Source organism: Calliopsis andreniformis, chromosome 4 (assembly GCF_051401765.1).
Source record: "Calliopsis andreniformis isolate RMS-2024a chromosome 4, iyCalAndr_principal, whole genome shotgun sequence".
NCBI lineage: Eukaryota > Metazoa > Arthropoda > Insecta > Hymenoptera > Andrenidae > Calliopsis > Calliopsis andreniformis.
The window spans coordinates 869553-876500 of NC_135065.1; positions in this window are offsets into that span (position 1 = coordinate 869553).

Consider the following 6948-nt stretch of genomic DNA (forward strand, 5'->3'; position numbering starts at 1 on the left):
TCCATTTATTTTGAGTCATTGTAAAAATTCCTACTTACCTAATCCATTAAGACCCAAAGTTGTATAAACACGACGTTACTGAAAAATTTATTTTGTCGACACAAAAAAACATTTTATGATAATAGATACTATTCATGCATCTAGATACTCACTAAAGGAAAAAGATCCACAGAAAAAAGTTTATGATTTACAAAAAAAAAAAACTGATGTACTCTAGTGTCTTGAATACTTATAGAATCTAAACCAGAACTTATAGAATCTAAATCAGAAAGGAGAAATAGTAACGGAAAAAATATGAAGCTAATCTTTCGGATCCCCTTTCATAACAGTAACACGAAGAAATAGAATTGAATAATGTAAATTCACTAAAAAAAAGTAATAAGCGAAATGTGACGTTTACACAATTTTGTGTTTTAATGAGTTAAATCTTTTTCGATGAATAATCGAGCTTTTATGCAATAAAGTTAATTTATCTGTTTTAAAAAAGCTACACTTTTTTCCTGTAAGAGAAATTCGATTATGGTAACTTCTTATGAAATTAATAAACCGTTGAAAAAATTCTTGTAATTTGCAAGAAGGTATTCTCAAATGAGAAGAGATACGTTTATAATTCAGATTTTTATATTTAAATATTCAGAAGTGTTATTAAAAGTTTGTTGTCAGACAGTAACATATGTCGTTACCGTCTAACTAATACCAATATTATTTTCTAATTGTAACATTTTTCGTAAACTTTTTATAACATTTTTAAACTAAATAGTTGTGTAGTATACACTACGGGAAGAAAACCAGAGAAGGTAAAGAAACATCAAAGGGTTCTCTATAGTGCAGTAAACAATATCATTATATACTTGAAAGAAGATTATATTGACTCGAACTATGAAACAAGTTCCTGCGAAGTTCTTCCCTTTCTTATGAATTTTGTATAACTATGAAACTGCTAAGTAAAAACTAAAACTAAGCTCGCTTCGTAAAGTGATTATACTCAGAAAAGCTTAAATATAGTATGTTATTTCAAAGAAATATCGCGGCTATAATTCTTTTCTTATCTCCGCAAGCTACATATTCTGATAGTTCACTATAATGACCATGTATTTATACGTGCCGCAAAATGTTTAGCATCAATCATAGAGCATTAGTAATATCAGTGGTCGTTGTCTCCTTTAAGCATATGTAAGTAATCTGTCTGACTGTCAAGATTCAGCTTGCAGACTACAGAAACAGAATACTAAAAATTGTGGATAATGTAATACATAATAATATCGAGCTGATCACAATTCATTGCATCAATAAAAATCTATTAACAGGTATTAATAAAACCATATTAATAGATATGAAGTATAGATGATTTACTGTACCATTCATAAGTATTCAAACGATGTCACATCTTGAGAAAAATACAGGTTTCTTTGTAATAATTGATGTATATTCTTTACATTTGTTTCATATTTTTATTATATCTTAAAATTAAGTATATAATAATTACAGTAATTGTAATTTTAGCAGTAATTAATGATTAATCTAAACAATAAATATCGGTTGTTACTAATAAAACTGTAATTTTCCAAACTTGTGAAATCGTTCGTATATATATATAAGCGATACCGTGAGTATTGTATGTATAAGTCTGTATATTTTAGATTCTTTTTTGTAGAAAGAAATAAGTGGTTCATACTTTAATGCTTCAAAACTTGAAATCTTTAAACGTTAGGAGGAATAAGTAGTGTTTTACTTGATCAAACAATTGACGACAATACGATGGCAGTGTCTGTAGGTTTTCACAGTGAATAAGGTCGTAAATCTCGGGAACGTGATTTAATAAAATTCAGAAGCATCCCAGTGAATAATTCAGATCTCTATTGAATGCATCAAATCTATTCTTGTATAACGGAAAAGGGAGATAGTATTTTTTATTCATTTCTAATTACAATATTTATTACTCTCTTCCATCTCTTTATAATATTTCTTGATTTTCATAACTTTCTTGTTGTTTCTGCCAAAATTTCACATATGTTGAACATATGTTTTTTGCTTCAACAGTTTTAGTTTACTTTCAAAAACACTTCAAAATTCTATTAGAATTACAAAAAGCAATTGAAATTTAGAAGAATTTTTTGAAGCTTGATTGCAATATGAAGATAACGTTAAGAGCAAAATGCAAGTACTAAAAGATGGTTAAAAATAAAAAAAACATTTTCAAAAGAAGTAGACTTCAAAAGAATAGTTAAAAGAATAGTGTATTAGATGGGCGTTTTTAGAATATTATTAAACATTTAATTAAACATTCAAGCTATTCAGTACATTTAATAGCTACTTTTGTACACAATTTCGAAGGACTTTCTTTGTACAGCTTTAAGTATCTATTTCTCAAAAAATATTTATACTACAATGATGAAATTTTACTATATTTTATCGCTAAAGTAGAGAAAAAATAGACGCCATTATTATGTGTCTATTTTATTCTTTTACATGTATTTTATTAAGTTTCAATTTTGAAAAAAGTATGAGTTTACAGAAGTTTATATTAGGTAAAAATATGTATAATATGAAAATATGGTAAAAATACTCTACCATCATTATTTAGATAAAAATCCTTAACTTAGCACTGTAACGTAAAGTTGTACATGTAAAATGAACTTCTTATATTCCTAAAAAATATAAAGTACTATGATAATATTTATCAAATGTTCTATGAAAATTTTAACTTCCAATCATTTTGATTTTTGATATAGCAGTAACAAAAAGGTACGTAAAATTTATCGTTTTTTTTTTAATTCTAGATTTAATTATGGAGGAAATACTGTTCTAAGGATAAATCAGAAGAAACGAGTAGGAAGTCTTGGTACGTATGTATTTCCATTAAAAATATCCAGTTTTACCAATTTCTCAGATATGATCTTCTATTGCTTATGCTATAAAGAAGCGATGGGATTTCACCAATAAAGTGGGCGTACTTTTGCTCCTACAAAAGGCAAATTTACCTTGTAACGTCTTTTAACGAGATTATTTATCAAGGTAAGTAAACAGTTTTTTTTTCTTATAAATCTAGAACAGAGAATATTTAATGATATAAAGAAATAGAAAAAGAGATAATAAGATTCAATTATACACTTATATGTCAGTTACTTTAGAATATTTAAAGATAAACTCAATTGTACTAATCTTTGGAAATAAAAAGGTTGCATTGAAAAATAATTTGGGAGTGCAATGAAATTACAAGAATTGTTTAACGCTTATTTAAGATCAAATATAACATTTTCATTTGAAGTGTATAAATGAACTCCAGTTTAGTAATGAAGAAATAGAAATAGAATAGAATATTATAAACAAAAAAAAAATTAAATTACTGTGCATTGAATGGAAAGCAAAAGTGAGATAGTAAGGTAAAATAGATAGTTGGATCAGTTTACTGTTACTTGTACAGGTAGTATAAATTTCTCAAGTGTGAAGTAATCAGTTACATATTTATGTATATACATACGTATAATGTACGTATACATTATAGGCGAGATTTCGGTAAAACAGAGTGGGTGGGTAGACCAGAACGTCAATGTTTTCTGTTTTCTTACAATTAGGTTCTTAGATAATAATTAGTATGAAACTAAATCGACCTCAAAACAATTTGTGATGAATCACAAACTTGTGCGCACGTACTTTTCTGTCTAACAGAGTTAGATACATTTCGCGTGCTCAAGTTTTCATATTATTAGAGATGCATTTCTCGAAACGTCGAAACCTCGAAACCCAAGAAAGTTTGGAGTTTCAAAAATTTGAAACTTTAAACTTCATGATTCAAAACTTTTGAAACCCAGGTAAGAAAGAAGTATCCATATTTTAAGAAAGGTAAACTTGTCGATGAACTTGGTATTCACCGACTTCGATCACTTTTAAATATGTTGTCAAACTTAATCTTTCGAACAATTTTTTGAACAGCTATATATGCTAGTGGCGGCCGATTTTAGTTTCTAAAATATTTTGAAAAAAAAAAAGAACGCTGAATGTTTACTTCAGCAGCCTTTTCCAAACGTTGGTTATTTCGATGCAGTATTTTTTTAAAAACACTACTCTTATTACTAGAACTAGGAATCAATCGAGGGGTTCGAAAAAATAATGTATTTTTGCTTATTTTTTAAAAGAAACATTAAATTTACAAATTCTTGGAAATTGTGCAAAGAGAAGTAGCCGATCTCGATGATTTTGAATGTATATTATACAAGGCAAGATTTTAAAGAACTTTTTCCTATACATGTTACAATCGCTTGGCTTTAATTTCTAAGATATAAACTCGCAAAAAGCTGTCTTTTCTACTACGTTAACTCCTGGCCATACCTTATTAAAATAACTACCAAAAGATTAGTAAATATTGCCTTCGAAGAAATTTAAAACTTCAATACGTGGGCGGGAGTTGGGCTTAGCCGAGACCAACTCTAATCCATCTTTCTTTCGCAATTAGGAGAATATTAAAATACTATGATACAATTTGAGTTTCAACAAAATGTTCATTTCATACTTTCCATGATGTTTTCATCAGGGTTAGTCGGGCTCACCAGGGTACGTTTCCCCTGGTGGGCCGTCGCGTCGTCATCCGAGAGCCGACGAGTAGTAATTAAGTTTGAATTGTGCTTTTTATTCAGTACTTGAGGATCATTTTTACTATAAACATTCATATCTTACACACATTTACATAATTATTCTACAAATTCCAAATAATAGCGGCAGTAGAGCTTCAAGGTACTCATTGTCAGTCCATATTTTAATTCGTTCTAGTCCAAGCGTAGACGATCAATTACAGTTGAAATGAACAAAAACGGTATGTAATTTATTAAAGCGTAATTTAATGTAATTTAATGTAACGTGTTTTTGATTCATGTTTTAATAAAAAGTTTTAAACTTACAGGTTTTTTTACCGGATCTGGATCTATATTGTACCTTTTCCCTGGGCCCTGGGCTTTTTTTGTCCAGTTCGATCCTGGTTTTCATTCCTAAGCCGGACCTAACCTATGGAGCATATATAAACATCACGTAAACAACAACAGGCTTCGCCTTTATTCTGCCTAGGCATTTAAAATTTGTTCAAAATAGCGCCTTTTATAATATATTCAAAAATCATCGAAATCGCGGAGAACCGAGTCTATCGATATGTTTATCTAAAGAAAATATCCTGTTACACAACCATCAACGGTAGTTCCTAAAAGAAGTTTCAATACATCGGACACTACAGTTGATAAAAACAGAAGTAAATTAAATCTTGAAACAGTTTGAATGTTAGTGTTCTTGAATAAGAATCTCGATTGGATACTTTCATATAGTGTTATTTTTTTGTTTCTGTTTAGTTAAAATGTAAATATATTGTTGACACTTCATTACAAAGTACTTTCGAAAATGCCGAGTTTCGAAATCTTACGAAGTTTCGGATTTGAGTTTCAAGAATTTAAAAATTAGAGCCTAACCCCTAAATATTATGTTGGTGATACCATAATTTTTTTCACTTTCATTTAGAAAATTTATAACAGCAACTGCAGTATTGCATTTTAGAACTTTTATTTTATCAGATAGTGTATTTTGGCATTTCATTAAATTCTGAAGTGTTTTACTGAAGTATAAATATTAAATGCTTATTCTTATTACATGTAGGGCAAAACGCGACATTTTAGTATGAAATAAAATGATACACCTATCTAAGGAGAAAATGGGAATGTTTCCTCATACGTAGTTATCCTTTTTTACAAATATTAGACTTTATACTAAAAGTTGGATTACTATTCCAGTTCTCAAGACAATGAATTTTGTATGTAAAACAAGTTGCATTCAATACATTGAATGTCAAAAATTGGTCCATGAGGCCATCAACAGTGTTAAGGAAGAAGTACTGTGCTCCGCTCAAGAGATGATCCCCGGGACGGCACAGGGGCAAGAGGGGTGTCTTAATCTACATTATGTATGTGATTGCCGTGACGAATCATATGCGAGAGCAGAAAGTATACGCGAAACTGGGCGTGTCCTCTTCCACTCTGACCAATTAGACCTGCATACCTTTCGGGAGTCATCTCTTGAGCAGAGCACAGTAGATGTATTTATTGTGACTTTATTCTTAAAACAACCAACTAAATGTGTAAAGTTATACTTTTTTGTAATTTAAAACATATGTATTTATATATTTTCAATCATTATCATGTTATTTCATATTTTTTTAATCTTTTAATATAATATCTATATTTCTTATATCTAAAATGTATATTCATATATTTTTTAAAATTAATAGTTCTTAATTGGCGTTTCATTTTTGTCTACCACTTAAACAAAACGAATATTTCAATATTTCCAACAAATCATACTTTCTTCCACTGCTAAATTCTTTTCTTAACAAAAAATTCCGTTTTTTCATAATCTAATAGTCAAATGACCATTTTGCATTGTAATTTTTTATTATCGCAATTCATAGTTAAGCGTTCTATAATGTCCCACTTTTCTCTAAATAAACATTTCTATATTATAACCGAATATACGTTAAATGGAGAAAGACTAAACGGAAAGACTAAAGTTATCCATTTTAATTTACTTTTATACTTCTTATGACTTTTTTGGAAAATGATTATACTGCTTCATTGTAATAAATAGAAAATAGAAATAATAAATATGAAAAATTTCGGTTATATAAAAACTGTTTTGCAAAAATATTTACTGAATACTAACATAGAATGATGTATGGATAAACGATTTGAGAAAAGTTAAAAATAATGATATATTCTGTAATTTGAATAATCGTCCGAAGTTAAACAAATAAATTTAAAAGTGTTTAAGAATTTACGTTAATCAAGACATTAGACAGTGAATTTGTATGCAACAGTTTTTCATGAAGGTGAAATCCGATGAACATGAGTATCTACACCCATGTGTAGCTACATCTTCAGTACTATGGTGGCAAGACTTTCAAAAATTAATCTAAAA